We start from the raw sequence: 20,772 nt of genomic DNA, 5'->3' as shown, positions 1-20,772 counted from the left end.
GTGGCATTCCCGTTAGCTGGTACATACATCCAGGATCTGTCACGTTTACAGGTCCATACGGGCTGAGGTTTCATTGTTAATTGATTGTCGTCCCACAATCTTTTCGCCTGTAGTCCACACATCATGCGTATACGTTCACCGTTATACCTTTTACTTATACCCACCACGGTCTGTGGGTACCTTAGCCCTGAGTGTTCATTTTTAATTTTCCTGTCTTGGCGCGGCAGGTTGCTCGGGCTTACTTCTGCTTTCATTAGGGTGGTGTCATCAGGTTCACATTCATGCGCTGTTGGTCCTTACACTTAGGTCCTACGTCCTTTACTTGTCAGGTACCAGGGGTTTTGTTGTGTCACGGGCGGGTTGTTGTTAAGTTTTCTGGTTGTCACACACAGTTGGGTTGTCCGTGTTCTTCCACCCCGGGTTACCCATCACGCCTATAAATTTAACAGATTGAGGTGATCGTTTTTAATTGGCTTGGTCGGTGGCAAGTCTTCTCATCTCTTCTTACACCACTTACATTTTGTTCAAACTCACGTTTCTCATGCAGTTAGTTTCTCATATGCTTTGTCCTCATGCAATTTAAGTTTCTGATGCAATTTACGTTTCTGATGCAATTTACGTTTCTCGTGCGATTTACGTTTCTCGTGCGATTTACGTTTCTCATGCAACGTTATGTTTCTCATGCAACGTTATGCTGCTCATGCTATGTTATGCTGCTCATGCTATGTTATGCTGCTCATGCTATGTCCCGTTTCTCTAGTTTTTCCAGGTTTCTCTCGTTTACCCCCAGGGTTTTCTCTTGTGTACCCCCAGGGTTTTCTCTTGTGTACCCCCAGGGTTTTCTCTTGTGTACCCCCAGGGTTTTCTCTTGTGGTTTCATCAATTCGCGTTTCTCATGCAACCTGCATTTCCTAGGCAGGTCATGTTTTCTAGCAGCCTTGCTTCTTATGCTGCTCACGGTTATCAGATCATGCTACTCATGTTTCTCGTTCAGTCACGTTTCCTTCTCGCAGGTTACGTTCTTGTCACAGGTTTTCTTTGTCTGCTCGCGGATTTTCCTAGTTGCGTCCGGCCAGGAGTTGCGCTGGGGTATAGTATGATTGGTTAGTCAGTCTTTCGCTGCTCCACAACTTCTACTGGCTCTGGGGCTTTCGTGGATCCCGGGGCCCTCTCGGGGCCCGGGCCAGTATCTGTAGGCTCGAGTCTCGGAAGCAGGTACCAGCGTCACACTTTCTTTCAGTTCCAGTTGTGGTGGATTGGTTTTCCATTTGGCTGGCGCAGCCGTCTTGATAATTGGGTTTTGTTTTAAATACCAGAAAGGCTCATGACACTGCTTGGCATGTTTTCTGGGCTTTCCAGGTTGGGTGTCCAGTCCTGATGGTTAACATCCAGTTCCTATTTGCTTTTCTGTTTTGTTTTTGTTTCCTTTTTTTGCCTCCTCCAGCTTGTATCGGTCCTCAGCACTTTCTGGGCGCATCGAGTTAAGTCTCAGCATTTCATGTTGTATGATCCATCAGGTTGTTTTATTTTTCTGCACTTCATTTGAAGCCGTCCAGGGTTCCAGTGGTGTAGATTCCCTGCTGTGTTCAGCTGATTTTCATTGTGGGTTTATTTACATGATGTTTTGACGTACTCTCAGGTCTCCTTTTGTGTTGGTTATCGGCTTGGGGCTCAAGGGGGTGCTATAGCTGGCTTTGTGGTTCCTAAAGCCAGGGGAGTGGTGTTTCTGGCCCAGGGTCTCACTTTCTTTAGCCAATCTACTGATTTGCTCCCCGGCCCTTTCTGTTACATCTGCATGCTCGCAAGACGTGGCATTCGGGGGCAGCATTGTTGTCAGGTTCTTGGAGCCTGGCAAGGTGTGGTACTTGGTGTCGGTTTTATACCAAGCATGTTAGTGTTACATTTGTCTAACGCTGGGTTGGTCCTCTACTGCCTTTCCTAGCGCTTCCTTTTCTGCAGGTAAATACATACCTCATTTGCCGCCACCCCAGGTTAGACGTTATTCACTGTGTAATCTGGTTGTTGAGCTTTCATCCTACTGTGTTATTTTTCCCCCCTTTTAGGCATACTGACCACGTGACCCTGGCACACTTCAGGTCTTTGTTGCTCTTTGTTCCTTTTCTTACTATCCACAGAGTGACTCGAGTACAAGTGTAAGGCTGACCGCAGGTCAGCATGCGATCCACTTCCTTCTGGGCTGTCTGACTCCTGGTGCCTCCCTAGAGATTGATGTATGCCACAGCTGTGGCATTGTTTGACTGGACCCTCACAGGACATCCCTGTAGTCTGGAAGTCCATAAGCTTAGAGTCAAGCGAGCTGCCTGAATCTCCAAAATGTTGATGGGCAAGCTCCTCTCCCTCCAAGACCACTCTCCCTGGAAGGTGGCCTCCTCTAGGACTGCCCCCCATTCAGAGAGACTGCCGTCTGTCGTCACCACTCTCCAGGCCACAGGCAAAAAGGACTTTCCTTTTACCAGATTCTTGGTTAACATCCACCAACTGAGACTCTGACGCACTTGCAGCCAAAGAGACATGTGCCAGTCCAGAGTCTGGACAGTCTTGTTCCAGACAGACAGGATGTTGTTCTAAAGTGGTCTGGAGTGGAACTGTGCATAAGGGACTGCTGTATCGAATGAAGATACCATTTTCCCTAGTAGCCTCACACACAGGCGAATGGAGGGATATCTTTTCCCTTTTATGACCTGAACAAGGTTTTTCATGACTCTGACCTTCTCTGAAGGCAAAAATACTTTTGCCTTGACTGTGTCTAGTATTGGCCCCAGATACTCTAGGCGCTGAACTGGCTGCAGAACCGATTTTGACCAGTTCAGAATCCAACCTAGTCGCTCCAAAAATTGAAACGCACAGGCTACATTCCGCCCCTGGTCTGGAACCGATCTAGCAATAGTAGATCATCCACGTATCCTGCAACCGATGTTCCCTAAGATCTTAGAACTGCCAATACCAGAGCCAATACATTTGTGAATACCCGAGGTGCCGTGGCTAACCCAAAGGGCAGCGCCACAAACTTAAAATGTTGGCCGTCCACTGTGAATCACAGAAACCTTTGCTGGAACCTGCAGATTGACATGTGTAGGTATGCATCCTTGATGTCTATGGACGCTAAGAATTCCTGTCCATGCAAGGAGTCTACGACTGAATGAATTGACTTCATCCGGAAAGAATGAATGACTAGAAATCGATTCAGAGCCTTGAGGTCCAGAATAGGCCTTACATAATTTGGCTTTGGGATTATTTAAAGATTTGAGTACAAACCATTGAATCTTTCGTTGACTGGAACCTCTGAAATCACTCCTTGTGACCTTAGTTGATCTATTGCCTGAAGAAAAGACCTCTTTTTTTACCGGGTCAGTGGGGATGTTGAACTTTAAGAGCCGAGAGGGGGGAAGCTCCCAGAATTTTATTTTGTACCCCTGAGATACGGTAGAAACAACCCACCTGTCTCAGATCACTTCATCCTAGGCATCTGAGAACTCTAATAGCCTCCTCCCCACCCACGTACGTGGAGGCGCCTCTTCATAAGGAGGGCTTGGGACTGACTTTAGGGGATCTCTGGGCCCAGGGCTTTTTCTGCCCCTGGCCTTGAGGCTTTCCCCTAGACCCGGATGGCTGAGGCTGTCTATACTGCCTGAAATTAGAAGTGCTGGGTACTGAAGCAGTAGGCACCTTAAAGAAAGGTCGTCTGCTCCTCTTCTTAACTGGTAGAAGCGCACTCTTACCCCCTGAAATTTTCTGGATATACTTATCCAGGTCCTTTCCAAATAGCAGCTCCCCGCGAAAGGGGAAACCAGCCATTAGTCTTTTGCAGGGTAATTCTGCAGCCCATTTTTTTAACCAAAGAATCCTGCGCATATGTAATGACAGCACGGCCAACCAGGACACCTGTTGTATGGAATCCTTAAGGGTGCTTTCACAACAAGGCATCGGCGGTAAAAATAGTGGCACTTTACCTTCGTTTTTGCAGAGGTTTTCGGCCACTAGCAGGGAGCTTTTAAGGGATAAAACGACCTGCAAAACGCCACTGCAGCGGCGATTTGCTGGCGGTGCTGCCAATTCATTTCAATGGGCAGGGACGCTTTACCGCTCCTTCACCACTCCAAAGATGCTGTTTGCAGGAGATTTTTTTTTACAGAAATACTCTAGTCACATCACTTCTATTCTTCAGGCGATAACACTTAAACATCAGCAGTGAATTTGCTACAAGCTGTCTCCCTTCTAGATGCAATCCTTGCTAGACAACAGGCAGATGTGCTCATGCATGTAATGTTTGGATATTCCCACGTGGTAATGGTCCAATAGGCAGGGCAATGCCCCAGGTGACTGTCACACTAAGGCCATGTATAAATCTGGCCCTGCACATAATTGTAAGTAACACAAGCAGCAAATATCGGAATGACATGTTAAATAAAATAACAAAAGTGCACCAAATGAGCAGTACAAAATGAAACAAACCTGTTACTTTAATGTGGAACTGCGCTTTTGGTGTCTCTCACATGCTTATCTCCTATGGAAGATGTTAAAACCTTCAGAAAAAAGAAAAAATAAGGTTACAAGATTGTATGCCATTAATATGAATTGAAACTATTTCAATAAACACAATAGCAGAAAAATTAAATTACATTTTCGTATTTATAAAGCTAGAGCACTAAAACAATAATGGACTGTTTTTAAAAAAGAAAAAAAAAGTAGCTTGTATTACAATTAATTTACATACATGAGTGCTATATCTTTACAAGTGATGACGCACATTCATCCCAGCATGGTCAGTTTTCTTGCCATGGTGGGAGGACAGTCTGCCTGTCCTTCAATGATCAGATGATCAGACTTCTTCTGGCACTCTGGGTTGGGAGGGAGATAGTATATTTGACAATATGTTACACCCCAAGCACCCAAGTATAAGTATAACAACAAAGTAACATGGTGAAAAGGTTGAGTTCGCCTTCCCTAGCCTGTCAAAAAAAAACAAAAAAAAACTGACTTTAAAACCAGTTTCGAAAATAAAAAAAGGACTAAAAGAGGCCTGTAGGGACTATAAATGAGCTACTGTTATAAGTGGCAGCATTCTTGTTATTGGTCTAAAATAGCTACAAATTATTATTCTAGATGTGTTTATCTCCAAACATTCTATACATACAGAAGCCAGGGGGCAATCATATTTAACCTCTTCAGTTCTTGTACCTGTATACCCCTTATAAACGAGAGCAATATTTTACATTTCCTCTGTGGGCCCATTTACAATCGTTTTTTTTTTTTTGTTTTTGTTTTTTAGGGGGACAAACTAGGCTTTATTTTGGTGATATGGTCTTGAAATAATATTTTATCTTCTATGTAATATATACACAAAAAGTACAACAATTAACTATTTGTTTTTTTATATAAATAAATGGGCTGCCCTACCCACAGAAAATTGCACCACACAAAACAACATGGTGCCACAAGGTTTCATATGAGTTTTGCTGATGTGTGGGGGTGCCATTAAGAATTAATGGAGCCCTATGTATCTGCTAAACAGCAGTGAGTTTCGCTCACGTTTTGAGAACACGTGCGTTTGTGCACGCATTCCCGACAAGCAATAATGTGAACCTAGCCAAAAATTATGTTTTTAGTACTAATTACAGCAAATTGAAAAGCCTTTTTTTTTATTTCATTTCTTGCACAAATGTTAACAAGACATTGGGGAAAAAAAAGAAAGAAAGGTTAACAATGAAAAAAAAAAAAAATTGAGGAAAAATAAAAAATCAGCAGAGAAATAATAGCGAAGGAGAAAAGCGAAGGAAAAGGTTAATTTGAGCTAATTGGGGTTTAAAAGAAATACATTTTTACTTAAAAAAAAAAATATCAAGTCATATTATCAACATATAAATGAAATAGTAAAACACAAAATAACAATACATTGGCTATAGTTTCAAATAAATTACCTAGAAGCCTAAAAGAAATAAAAGTGAAATATATGCAGTCTGAGAAATACCACTGCACAGTAAAGTACAGTCCTTTAGAAAGTACAAGTACAATGGTAACTCCTTTTCCTTTCTCTGGCACTAAGTTCTTCCGTTCCTGTAACAAGACTATTAACTTTTAAAATTCATAAGCTTGGCAGAGTAACTCCAAACATAGCTAATATTCTAAATTTAAACATCACTAAATGTTCTCTGTATTCCATGTGTGATGCAGGAAGGTAAAAACTGCAAAAATACTGATATCTAACCAGATATTCATTTTTTTATTTTATTTTTTAAAAGTGATTTTCTTTGTGATGAATACTGCGATAACACATACAATGGAAATGAGGCATCACAAATCAACCTTGCTCCTGACCAATATTTTTTTTTCATTTAAAACACACAGCAAAATGACTGTAATTAATACCCCTGAAAATAAAATATTTCCTGAAAGATGAAACTGTACAATAAAGCCTGGTACACATGGGGAGTTTTTTTTTTTTTTGTTCAACCCAGTGGACTGAAGGAAAAAACTGACAGATCACTGTACTAACACAAGTGATGTTAGTGTGGCGGTCTCCCTTGCTGAGCTATTTTGTTCTGACAAGGGGACTGCCCCTCCCCCACCTGAATACACTGATCAGCGCTCACAACTAGTGGCTGCAAGCACTAATCGGATGCTGATTTTCTAGCATGCTTGTTTGATAAAAGTCAGCCGTTGATCACACAGACTACTGTACACACGGGCCGAATGTCAGCCGGTTTATGTTGAACTGGTGTCATGTCAAATAGTGTCCCCCGTCGGATAGTGTCCGCTGTGTACTGCGCATGCACTATTCGATAGGCGGACATTTTTGGACATAACACTGGCAGGTATTCAGTCCATATGTATCAGCCTTAAAGTAGAAGTATAGGCAAACATTGTTTTTCCATTTTGGATAGAGCATGGAAGGGTATTTATAACCCCTGTCAGATTTTTTTTCATCATCTGTTTCCCATTGCAGAGATTTCCACTCACTTCCTGTCTCAAAGCCAAACAGGAAGTGAGAGGCAATCCCTGCAAATTAAGGGAATTCCTTAATCATCTAGGTCACTAGAACTAGTGTCCCCATTGGAAGATTTTCCCTCCTTTCTGGGGACAACCCAAAAGTTGAGATTTTCCTTTTACTTTAAGCTTGGGTTCACACTATTGCTGTGCTGATCACATGCGATGTCTGTGCAATGTGAATTCAGTCATAAACCTGTATGGTTAAACCCACATTGGATTAAAAAAAGGACACAAAAAAGCTGCAGGAATCTTTTTTTTCACGCACTGGAATCAGATCGCATGGGTGTTCCCACCCATGCAATCAGATTCCTGTTTGGTTCGCAGATCGCAGTGCGAACTGTAAATTCAATCTAGGGGTGTCATTAACTTTCTATTGACACTCACAGCTGTTCGCAGAGGGAAGTGTGAACTGCCTGGGAGGGAGATGCGATGCAGGACCTGGCACTAGAATGGCGCTGGTTCCCGCATCACAATAGTGTGAACCCAAGCTCAATGATAATGGCAAACAGGACATATAGAGAGAGAGTAAATCTCTTTAATGGGGGTACAGACAGCAATAAAAACTGACAAGTGCTCTAATCCCTCTGCACTCTATCCAAACTAAAAAAATAAGTTTTGCCTTTAGTTATACTTTAAGCTTTGAGCACGCACCTCAGTGCACAATGTACATCGCAAACAAGCAGATGAGAATTCTTGCAGCAGATACTACAGGATTTATTTAAAAGACATTTGCTGGACGAATGTTACATTCATGCAGGCTGGAAGAATTTTGCAGTATTTTCTCTAACATTTTAATTCATATGACCATCAGCTCTCTATCTAGTGGTATCATTTTATGAATTTACATCAATGAGAAAATAATCAGCATTTTGGGCACTAGATGGAGCAGATGATCATAGGAATGAATCTACTACAAAAACACAGGGAATATTTGGCCTCCCAGTGTTTATAAACACTGTGTATGACCGTCCTTTTGTTGACAGCAGCTATTGGCTTTCACTTTTAGAGCCCAAAATTGCCAGTAAAGCTGGGTTCACACTGGTGTGATCACAGACATTGCATGTGATTAGCACCGCATTGCTGTGCAGATCACGTGATGTCTGTGCAATGTGAATTCAGCTATACAAACTGTATGGCTGAAATCGCATTCGCGCCAAAATGGGGCAGGACCCTTTTTTTGGTCCGCACTGGAATTGGATTTGCATAATTTCACAGTTCGCAATTTGTGAACCGATCTGGGGGTGTAATTAAAGTGATTGTAAAGGTAGAAGGTTTTTATCTTAATGCATCTTATGCATTAAGATAAAAAAACCTTCTGTGTGTAGCAGCCCCCCTCAGCCCCTCTGATACTTACCTGAGCCCATCTCTATCCAGCGATGTTGCAGGAGAGACTCGGCTGCCCGGGACTCCCCTCCTCATTGGCTGAGACAGCAGCAGAGCACCATTGGCTCCCGCTGCTGTCAAAGTCTGGGGGGCGGTCACTGACAGGTGTTTTTTCACCTTAATGCATAGGATGCATTAAGGTGAAACAACACAAATCTTTACAACCCTTTTAACTTTACATTGACACCCCCAGCAGTTCACAGATGTCAGTGTGAACCAGTGTGCGATTCAGGTGCTATGCAGGAACCGGCACTGAATCTCAGGGTTTCCCGTATCACACCAGTATGAACCGGGACTAAGTGGTAGGGAGAATTACAGGACTGGAGCAGAAGGACTGGATGTGCTACACACACCTGTTTACTTTGATTAAATGTTTTTGTGTGTAGTATCCTCAACTGCTTAAAACAAAACTACTGCTTCCCATTTAGTGTTTCGCACAGATGGACAGGTTCCAGTCCTGTACTGAAATTGCTTCAATTCACTGAACAGTGCGAGCTTCTCGCATTGTGCATTAGAATCTGCTGCAAACCACATACAACCTGACTCCCCTTTTATCTATTGAATTTCAATTATTGAGGCTCAACATCACATGTGAGCATTACATAGTGGAGTGCTCAGAGAACTATCACTTCCTGAAGTCGAAGGCTGCCGAAAACCAAAGACTTGACTGCGCATGCGCAAGATTCCCACTGTGATCCAAGAGAAAGGGCAGAAATACTCTAGGGGAAGGCACCAGCTGGTTCCTGCAAAGATGACGCCAGCTTCAGCCGGAATGGACTACTATAATAATAAACTACAAAAAATAGTACGATCGCAGCTATGATGCTCTAGCTTATCCCTTTGTGTTTTTAACTGCATAAGGCTCCATGCACACTGAAACTCAAAAAAGCTATTTCTGGACGCCAGATTGCTGGCAGAAAACGCTGGTTGAAAAACCTGCTTTTAACAGCGTTTTATACTAGCGTTAATGAGCGTTAATGAGCGTTTTACAGCGTTAGCGTTAATGGGCGTTTTTTATAAAAATACACAGAGGACACTCCAAAAATCCCACAATGCATTGAAAAATAGAATGCCGAACACTAATGAACGAGCGTTAATGAGCGTTAATGAGCGTTAATGAGCGTTTGTCGTTTTTTGCCGCTGAAAAACGGCACTTTGAACGCAAATTTCTGGCGTTCAGAAAAAAGCCCATAAACTCCACTGCTCATTAAAGCTGAAAAACGTCCATGTGTGCATGGACACATAGGCTAACATAGAGTGGAGTTTATGGGCTTTTACAAAAAACGCCCAAACGCCAATAAACTGCAGTTTATCAGCTTCAGTGTGCATGGAGCCTTATAATGTGGCATTCTCATTGCTGTGGATTTGTTGTATTGAGGTTACTACCACTTTAAGGAGTTACGGTATTTGCATAACTCCTCATAAGTGCCAGCCCATTGCTTGCATCAGGTCTGAGGACTTATGTGGGGCACACACTATAAGAAAATTGGGCAAACAATTGTTTCGATTTTCCTTGTTGTTTCAAAGCAAATCAGAACCGAAAATTCATACAAAAATTCTCGTGCGCAGAGGCTTTTTTTTGTTGATGTTTATTGTTTCTGATCATGCGCAGTCTTTCTTTTCTGATTTTTCTTGTTTGAAAACGGTACACTTAAAAAACGAAAATCGTTCGCTCTGTTCCCCTATGAGAAAAGTTTTGGAGTTTGTCCCATCTGGAATTTTCATACAATAAGTCGGAATTGGCTGAAAATCGTACGAAAGTCACTTGGATGAAAATGTTTTAGCCACAACTGTCGCAGGAACTGTTTGGGATACAAAGAAAGACCCACAGGTAACCTCAGGAGAAATGCTCTGGAAAAAGATGGTGGTGTTGTTTTTAAAGAACATAATACAATACTTGAACAAAAAAGAGCTGCATGGTCAAGTTGCCAGAAAGAAGCCTCTACTGCACAAGTTCCACAAAAAAGCCTGGTTACAATATGCCCAACAACACCTTGACATGCCTCATTGGGCTTTTTTGTGGCATTGGCGCAATAAAGACTTCCTTCTGCCAGCTCAACCATGCAGCTCTTTTTTGTTCAAGTATCGTTGAATTGTGCTCCTTAAAAACAACCATGCCATCTTTTTTGGAGAGCAGCCTGTATTTCTCCTGCGTTTACCTGTGGGTTTTTCCTTGTATCCTGGGCAATTCTTCTGCCAGTTGTGGCTGCAATCTTTCTTGGTTTACCTGACCTTGGTATCAAAAGAGCCACGAATTTTCCACTTCTTAATAAGGGATTAAACAGTACTGACTGGCATATTCAAGGCTTTGGATATCTTTTTATATCCCTTACCATCTTTATAAAGTTCCATCACTTTGTAACGCAAGTCTTTTGACTGTTCTTTAACCGATTCCCGACGATGTACGTCGACAGAATGGCATGGGCAGGCATATTGGCGTACAGGTACGTCCAATATTCAATGCCGCCGTGCTGGTCAGGACCCCCGTGAGTCCGGTCGCGGGACCCACGGACTCGATCGCCGCGGGCATCCCCGCGATTGTCTCACGGGACGGCTGAATGGAGGAAATGCCGTGTAAACAGCATTTCTCCATTCTGCCTAGCAACTAGTGATGCTGATCTCTGCTCCATGTGATTGGAGCAGAGATCAGTGTTCACTAAATAAATAGCCCAACCCCCCCACAGTTAGTAACACACCCCTAGGAACCCTTAACCCCTACACTGCCACCCACTGGTTAACCCCTTCACTGCCAGTGTCATTTACACAGGAATCACTGCATTTATATAGCAGTGATTACTGTATAAATGGACAATGGTCCCAAAAATGTGTCAAAAATGTCCGATGGGTCCCCCACAATGTCGCAGTCACAATAAAAATCGCTGATCGCCACCATTACTAGTAAAAAAAAAAAATAATAAAAAATTATTAATAAAAATGCTATAAAACTATCCCTATTTTGTAAACGCTATAACTTTTGCACAAACCAATCAATAATTGCTTATTGCGATTTTTTTTACCAAAAATATGTAGAAGAATACGTATCGGCCTAAACTGAGGGAAAAAAATGTTTTTTTATATATTTTTGGGGGATATTTATTATAACAAAAAGTAAAAAATAATGTGTTTTTTTCAAAATTGTCGCTCTATTTTTGTTTATAGCGTAAAAAATAAAAACTGCAGGGGTGATCAAATACCACCAAAAGAAAGCTCTATTTGTGGGGAAAAAAAAGACGTCAATTTTGTTTGGGAGCCACGTCGCACGACCGCGCAATTGTCAGTTAAAGCGACGGAGTGCCGAATCGCAAAAAGTGGTCTGGTCTTTGACCAGCAAAATGGTCCGGTCTGTAAGTGGTTAATATCTCCTCATGGCTCAGTGTCTATCCTGCTTAGGGCATCCAAGTGAGAGTTAACATTGACTATTTATACACAGACACTAATTGTGATTTAAAAAGCCACAAATGTGAGAAATTAATCTTTTTTCACAAGAAGGTGAAATGAATCTTTAATTGCCATTTTAACCTGTGTGTGCCACCTTCTGTAACTGTAACAAGGCCAAACATTTCAGGGCATGTAAACTTTTTATCAGGGCCATTTGGGTGATTTCTGTTATCATTATGATTTAAAAAGGATCCAAAAAAACAATGTGATAATAAATTGCTTCATGTGATCACTATCCTTAAATAAAAGTTTTTTGTCACGATCGGTCATATTTTCAATATAAATGCCAAAATTTCACAATTTCTGCCAGGGTATGCAAACTTTTGAGCACAACTCTATATCTGATATGCAATATGTCTCTTGTACCACCATAATTCCCTAAAGAAAAAAAAATTGTATACATAAATAAAATAAGGTGGGTAACACAAATAGGAAAGTTTCTTTTACAAACGCAATTAGCATGCTGATGAGGGGGAGAAGGAGAAACCAGCAAAGGCAAAATAACTGCAGTGAAATCAAAAGGATGGCTGAACTCATTTGTATAGTATACTGCTGTTTAGAACTGCTTTAAAATATGGCACAGCAGATCCCCGTCTCAGGGGCCAGCACACAGCAGCAACATACATATGCCTACAGGCAGTAATAAATGGCGAGCTTTAGCTGTGGGAGGCTGATTGACACCAGTCTCGCTACACAAAAAACTTCTGAATGGAACTGCTACGTAACCATCAGAAGTCATCTTTGACATCTTTGGAACCGTTAATGACGTTAAAGCCCGTTTTGTCCTTGGCTAGACAGAAGCACAGTCAGGGCACTGAACACCTTTCTTGTTGAGAAAGAAAATCATTTCTATATGGATTTGTTCTCCTCTGCATGTTCTTATGACCGCGTAATGTGTGCAGCCTCTGCACTACATCAGAGTTCATGTAACAGGAATATTACAAGCTGCTCTGATTTTATATTTTCTTCTCTTTTAAAGCGGTTGTCTTGCCAACAATAATTAGTACCCACTTGGATGTTCTTTACAAACAAATACACCTCTGCACAACAATATTAGATTCTAGCTGGAAGCTGCTAAGAAACAGAGCAAACTTGCCTCCCATAAACGATTATGTGGATTGCAAACCTATAGGACTGCAGACAAGTCAGGATTTCATGTGCTTATGGGTTAAGCCAAATGTATCTCTTTTATTAAATTTTTTTAGCTATCTTGTTTAACCACTTTCAGACCGGACCAATTTGCTGGTCAAAGACCAGACCACTTTTTGCGATTCAGCACTGCGTCGCTTTAACTGACAATTGTGCGGTCGTGCGACGTGGCTCCCAAACAAAATTTTTTCCCACAAATAGAGCTTTCTTTTGGTGGTATTTTATCACCCCTGCGGTTTTTATTTTTTGCGCTATAAACAAAAATAGAGTGACAATTTTGAAAAAAACACATTATTTTTTACTTTTTGTTATAATAAATATCCCCCAAAAACATATAAAAATAATTTTTTTCCCTCAGTTTAGGCCGATACGTATTCTTCTACATATTTTTGGTAAAAAAAAATCGCAATAAGCGATTATTGATTGGTTTGCGCAAAAGTTATAGCGTTTACAAAATAGAGATAGTTTTATAGCATTTTTATTAATAATTTTTTATAATTTTTTTTACTAGTAATGGCGGCGATCAGCGATTTTTATTGTGACTGCGACATTGTGGGGGACCCATCGGACATTTTTGGGACCATTGTCATTTATACAGTAATCACTGCTATATAAATGCAGTGATTCCTGTGTAAATGACACTGGCAGTGAAGGGGTTAACCAGTGGGTGGCAGTGTAGGGGTTAAGTGTTACTAGGGGTGTGTTACTAACTGTGGGGGGGTTGGGCTTTCATTTAGTGAACACTGATCTCTGCTCCAATCACATGGAGCAGAGATCAGCGTCACTAGTTGCTAGGCAGAATGGAGAAATGCTGTTTACAACGGCATTTCTTCATTTGGCCGCTCCGTGAGACGATCGCGGGGATGCCAGCGGCGATCGGACTCACGGGGGTCCCGACCAGCGCGGGAGCGCGCCGGCGGCGGCGCGCTCCCGATGGCAGGGCGGCAAATTTAAAGGGACGTACATGTACGCCCATTTGCCTGCCCGTGCCATTCTGTCGACGTACATCGTCGTGCGCTGGTCGGCAAGTGGTTAAAATGCACAAGCTTTTCTGATCCTGTTTTTTTTGTTTATGTAGCATTCATGTTGGTGTTATATATTCTACTCTAAGGCTAGCTTTACATCGATGCAGTGCAGTTTTGAACCGATTTTAAATGTAATGTTGTAGTGCAGCTGCAGTGCAACTCTGTACGTTTTTAAATTAAGGGGTCGTCACCCTCACCTGTCAGCAGGAAATGTAAACAAAAGAGCGCTTTGGGCCTGGTATGGATTTTGAGGGGAACCCCCCCACCCCCAAAGCACCTTGTCCCCATGTTGATGGGGACAAGGACCTCTTCCTCACAACCCTGGCCTGGTGATTGTGAAGGTGCAGGGAGGGGGAGGTACCCTCCAGTTTTCAACCCCCAGGTAAATAAGTAGGGTTACAAAGATAATAAATGTCCCCCAAAGTAAAACCATCATTATTCACGAAGAACGGCAGCCGCTGACTTGCATGGGAAATAAAAAAAAAAAAGCAACATGGAACTCCTTTGCTGTATATATGACAGTCTTTTTTTTTTAATTGGCAGCTGCAGCTCTGTACATTATTCTCCATGCTGGGTACTGCACTCTAGGGGGAGGCAGAGAGCACAGCACACACTGCTAGATGCCTCTCTTTTGCTTTCACTTTTTCACAGAGGGCCCCCCCTCCCTCCTGAACCGTACCAGGCCACATGCCCTCAACATTGGGAGGATGCTTTGGGGGTCTGTGAGCAGCTTGTCCCCATGTTGATGAGGACAAGGGCCTCATCCCCACAACCGTGGCCGGTTGTTGTGGGGGTCTGCAGGCGGGGGGCTTATCAGAATCTGGAAGCCCCCTTTAACAAGGGGACACCCAGATCCCGCCCCCCCCCCTGTTTGAAATGGTAAGGGGGTACAAAAGTACCCCTACCATTTTGAAAAGAAAGTGTAAAAAATAGTTAAATAAGACAAAGACACTTTTGGAAAATTCCTTTATTAAAAATAAAAAAAAATAAAAAAAAGATTCCAGCGGTGGTAATCCACTCTTGCTATCCAGCGCCAAGCCCAGCAGGCCCCGCCCCATTTTCGGCACCAGTATCGGCGAAAATTCTCTTTTGGCTTTTTGCCGAAAGGGCCATTTTCAGCCGATATGTTTCGGCGGCCGAAATTTCGGTGCATCCCTATAAAAAATATTGTTTTTTTTTTTCTAAAACCATTGCTCTTTTTTTGTTTATAGCACAAAAAATAAAAAACGCAGAGTTAAACAAATACCACCAAAAGAAAGCTCTATTTGTGGGGGAAAAAAAAGGACATCAATTTTGTTTGGGTACAACATCACAAATTGTCAGTTAAAGCAACGCAGTGCCATATTGCAAAAAAATGGCCCAGTCATTAAGGGGGAAAATCTCCCGGGGCTGAAGTGGATAAAGCAGATTCCGATTTGGCAATCAGTTTCTAATTAAATAAAGTGCAGTATCAAAGTGCAGCGGTTATGCAGCTGATGTTATTTTTTCCTTTGATTGAACATGTGACAAATATGCTTTAAAAGAAATATGAAATGAGAAGTGGGGGTTTGCTACTGCTACTCTCCTTCCAAAAATGCTAGTTATCTGGCTGTCTAGTTTCTATACTAGGTCTTTGACCTGAACTAGCATGCTGTAAACAAGAATTCCTTATTTCAGTACTTGCTTCAGGTCAGAAGCGCATTGTTGACAACATTAAGAATGATGGCCATACAATTAACATTCTCAAAAGAAGTCACAAATAGCATCTCCCATATTTCTATTCTGATGGATTCACTTCAGCTATTGAGGGGGCAAGTTTAATCAAGTAATATAGATATCCAGATATAAACACTGTTAGTTAAGACGCTTTCTAGGCTTCGCTTATTCAACAACACTAATGCCGTGTACACACGGTCCGACGGGAAATGTTGGATGTGAGCTTGTTGTCGGAAAGTCCGACTGTGTGTATACTCCATGGACCATTTGCTGTTGGACAAATGTTTGATAGCAGGTTCTCAAAATTTCCTCCAACAAAACTTTGTTGTCGGAAAGTCCGATCGTATGTACACAAGTCCGTCGCACAAAAGTTCACGCATCATAAGTTGTAATGATGCTTTATTTTATTAATAAAACGTTTCTGTTAACAAAAAAAAAGTTCACGCATACTCGGAATCAAGCAGAAGGAGCCGCACCGGCTACTGAACTTCCTTTTCCTCGGCTCGTCGTACGTCTTGTACGTCACCGCGCTCCCACGTTCATAACTGTTGGCCAACATTTGTGTGACCGTGTGTATACAAGACAAGTTTGAGCCAACAACCTTTGAACAAAAATCCACGGTTTTGCTGGCAGAAAGTTTGATCATGTATACACGGCATAAGGCTCATACGGGAATGTGCTTCTCTGTGTACACAAAGTAAAAATAACATATCCAGCCAACTTGGTCATTTTGCCCACAGAAGCCATGTACACAAATACAGGTAAGCTATGAACAACTCAAGCTCAGCTCACACCCAAGTAGAAACTAGACACAAATACTGTACATAAAGCCTTTAAGTCAACTTGGCAAAGCATAAAATGTACCCAAGCTAACAATGCTCTGAAGTGCAAGTGACTTGTATTTTCAAGTAAGTACCTATGTTAGTCATCAGATAAGTGCCATTGTAAAGTCACTGCTGTACGGGCCAAGCTGTATGCAGCACCTTAAGTTTCTAGAAAGCCGAAAATAAGCCCCGATCCCTTCCATGTCCAACTCTATCATTTACATTGTGTTCTTAATTTACACAGAACTGGCTCTTGGCCAAGAAGTGAAAGTGTCAGAGAAGCAGTTCTTAGGTGGACCCAGACACAGCCCCAAAAAAGGAAATATAGTAGGGCTTTAACTTCAATTTTGTATTATGTATGGAACAACAAGGAAGCGCAGCACCCAACTAAAATTTCTGACTTTAGATTCACGTTAGCAGATTGAACTTAAAGAGGAAGTAAAGCCTCTTAAAAAAAAAAATACACCCTGCAAGGCAAAGGCATGATGAGCTAGTTTGCATAGCATACTGGCTCATTATGAATTACTTACTTGAGATTGAAGCCCCAGCAACGGCCCTTGTTCGCCTCCTCCGATGCCGCCATCTATCCCGGAGTGACTTCCAGGTATCGCAGCTCCGGCGCTGTGACTGGCCGGAGCCGTGATGACGTCACTCCTGCGCATGTGTGCTGGTTCCTCCACTAACGGCATGCCGCTATTCCTGCAAATATCTCCTAAACCTTTTAGGTTTGGGAGATATTTTTTGCACCTACAGGTAAGCCTTAATCTAGGCTTACCTGTAGGTTAAAGTGGTTGTAAGGGTTTAGAACCACTTTAATAGCAAAATGATAACCGGTACAGAAAATTCTGCAGGCATGCATTCCAGGCAAACAGCCTAATATACAGATGACATGCACATAAGGGAGCCATTTTACCCACTAAAGAATTTGTACAGTAATGTGCAAAATTCCTAAGCAGGTGTGAAAAAATGCTGTAAAGAATTCTTTCAGATATAAAAGTGTTAATAGTATATTTTTATCAATTAACAAAATGGAAAGTAAATGAACAGAAGAGAAATTAAAAATGTATATTTGGTGTGACCACCCTTTGCCTTCAAAACAGCATCAATTCTTCAAGATACAAGAGTCCTTGAGGTTATCCAAACATCTTGGAGAACTAACTACAGATCTTTTATGGATGTAGGCTGCCTCAAATCCATCTGTCTCTTCATATTATCCCAGACAGATGTTGAGGTTAGGTCTCTGACGGGGCCAAACCATCACTTTCAGAATTCCTTGTTCTTCTTTACGCTGAAGACAGTTCTTAATGGCATTGGCCTGCTGTAGAATAAATTTGGGGCCAATCAAACAACCTCCCTGATGGTATGGCATGATGGATAGGCATTTCTCAGCATTGAGGTCACCACTGATCCTGACCAAATCGCCAACTCTATTTGCAGAAATGTAGCCCTAAAACTTACAATGAACATCCACTATGCTTCATTGTTGCCTGCAGACACTCATTATTGTACTGCTCTGTTCGTTTACTTTCCATTTTAATTGATGGAAAAAAAATAGTAACACTTATTTCTGAAAACATTCTTAACTTACAGATTGTTTTATTACCTGCCTAAAACTTTTGTACAGTAGTGTATTTTTGTCTGCCTAGTTCTGATTTTTATGTCGGGTACACACACACACACACACACACACACACACAAGGTCATTTACTAAAGGAAAATCCACTTTGCACTGAAAGTGCACTTGGAAGTAAAGTCGCTGTAGATCCGAGGGGGGTATGCAAGGAAAATAAAAAACAGCATTTTAGCATGCACATGATTGGATGATAAAATCAGCAGAGCTTCCACTCATTTCAGATCTACCCCTTAGATTTAGAATGACTGCACTTCCAAGTGCACTAGCAGTGCAAAGTGGATTTGCCTTTTGTAAATAACCCCCATAGTATTTTTTCACTCAACCAGTGGGTTGAACAAACAACCCTGTTGATGTTGGGATCCTTCCTGCTGTGATGTTGTATTATACACAGATCAGTGCTTGCAGCCACTGGCTGCATCAAATGCTGTTTTCCAGCATGACCATTTGACAGACCAGCTGCTGTTCACAGTGAGTACACAGATACCGAAAGTCAGCCAAACCATCCCACTTTCAGGAGGTGTGTACCTGCCTTTACAAAGCCTTGTCTAGCAGGAGAGGAGACAACATTTTAAGAAGAATCAGCTGACTGATGAAATTACTTCTCTTTCAAAGTAACAGCTCTCTTTTATACAGTTCTGTCCTACATGAGTACTTTTCCCAATGTCGCTAGGTACTTTCTAATTCAAGCTATGAGGTCTGACCTACACCCCTCCCGTATTGGGCCAATCTGACAACTGCTTGGAAGGAGATGGCTGCTTCATAATGGCAGCATGTCTCAGTGAAGAAAAGGATACTGGCTCTGTTCCCCTTACCTTCTCCCCCCAGCTTAGGCAGGGATCGGAGAAGAAAACCCCTTGGAAAGTCAGTGAGGGGCAGCAGCAGCCCCTGTGCTGATTACCTTCTATTTTTTTAAGGGCTTGCTTGGTGGGGGGAAGTACAGAGGAGTGTGGAGCTGAAGAACAAGCAGCACATGTCTGGAGATATCGGAAAGTGGAGGAGGAGACATCCCTGGCATTTGGCGGGGCTTCCAGTTGCAGAGGGAGCAGGTCTGCGGTGAGCACACCGAAGGCTGTACCTGCCGTAGTCAGCTGAAGGGGGAACAGGACTGTCAGCTAGGGGCTGTTCCCCACGGAGATCGGGGAGTCCACCCACCCCCCGCTATCCTCCTATCTCTCCCACCTCTGGGTCAGAGGGCTCCTTAGGCATCTTCTGGCTACTAGGAGACAGTGGCTGCATGGGAACAGGAGAGGTATCCTGTGCACAGCAGCAGACGGATACTGGTGGAACCGCTCTGGAGTTGAAGCAGAAGGGGGCACAAAATGGTCAAGGAGAAAAGAAGGAGGGCGCACCGACCTAGTGCATTACCACTGGTAAAGCTTTATTAAAGCATAAAACAGCAAAGTATATACTCACAAACGAGTATTGATAGAAGGCATAAATAATAGAGCAGATTCACTATTCTGAATAACGACAAACCAGGACCTGACGTCGCATGGATCAAACAATACCTCAAGATGGCTGACGCTTTTCAGGGGAGAACCCCTTTCTTCAGAGCCTAAACGGGCAATGGTTTCTCACACACAGTCCCCTCTATATATGTGGCTGTGCACCTCAAACACCACCCAAACCCACCCACATAGGTCATGGCCACCCACATAAGTAAGCCTTCCTTGGGTGTACCCAATCACTAACATAAATTGCCATAAGAGCTTCAAATCAAACAATATACTAGACCCAATAATGGACTAAATAACTGGCCAGAGAGGGGTGTGGGTTAATATGGAGACAAAACAACCTCCCATAGGAAAGCAATCAGGTACAACATAAATCAGCACATCACCCACACATAGCCCATGCTTATAGAAAAGAGGAAGGAGATGGGGGTACACCTTACCAGACCCGATAGCGTACAATAAACGGCACGGAAGTGCAGGGGTATTTTCGTTCAACCAGATACTTCTGGCCATTACTAAGACAACGTCTGCCCAAAGCAATGGTGTATAACAGGGCGTGTACATATAAAATACAGATGCACACGCCCACACGCACTGCCTGCTATGCACTACCTCATGCTGTATTGCAGCATTCCTTCAACTACAAGTGAGGGGACTGGATGCTAGTGAGGCAGGCAACCACACACACACACACATATATATATATATATATATATATATATATATATATATATATATATATATATATATAATGTATATAGAAAAAAATTACATAGTATATAAAAACATATATATATATATATATATATATATATATATATATATATATATATATATATATATATATATAAATGAAATACAAAAAAAAAAAACATAAATCATAATAATCATAATTAAAAGATGAAGATCGACTGCTATAACACAATATGCTCATACCTACTGTGGCAACAGATCACATGCAGCATCCCACCTAGTGAGGGTCCACAGTGTAACCCATAAAAAGGGCATAGAGGTCCCCACAACTAAATAAAAAAACAATAAAATACAAATTAAAAACAATTTAAGAACCGTGGTGACGAACACTCATGTATGTACCGCAGGGGACTTCTAGAACTATCAACCTACGAGGAAACCATATGCCTGCTAATATAGTAACATACATT

General features: G+C 42.1%; 1 protein-coding gene across 6 annotated transcripts in view; it reads right to left on the bottom strand.

Annotated features, from left to right (window-relative positions):
• The window catches only part of MRTFB (myocardin related transcription factor B), a 484,967-nt gene that overhangs the window by 362,186 nt on the left and 102,009 nt on the right, over nucleotides 1-20,772 (bottom strand). For all 6 annotated transcript variants that reach the window (XM_077448955.1, XM_077448954.1, XM_077448957.1 and 3 more), the window contains exon 2: nucleotides 4,474-4,544. The gene's annotated coding sequence lies outside the window, so the exon portion shown is untranslated. The remainder of the gene's footprint in view (nucleotides 1-4,473; nucleotides 4,545-20,772) is intronic.

Source organism: Lithobates pipiens, unplaced genomic scaffold (assembly GCF_037356315.1).
Source record: "Lithobates pipiens isolate NorthernLeopardFrog02 unplaced genomic scaffold, aLitPip1_a1.2 Scaffold_22, whole genome shotgun sequence".
NCBI lineage: Eukaryota > Metazoa > Chordata > Amphibia > Anura > Ranidae > Lithobates > Lithobates pipiens.
This window is presented reverse-complemented; position numbering and strand designations above follow the sequence as displayed.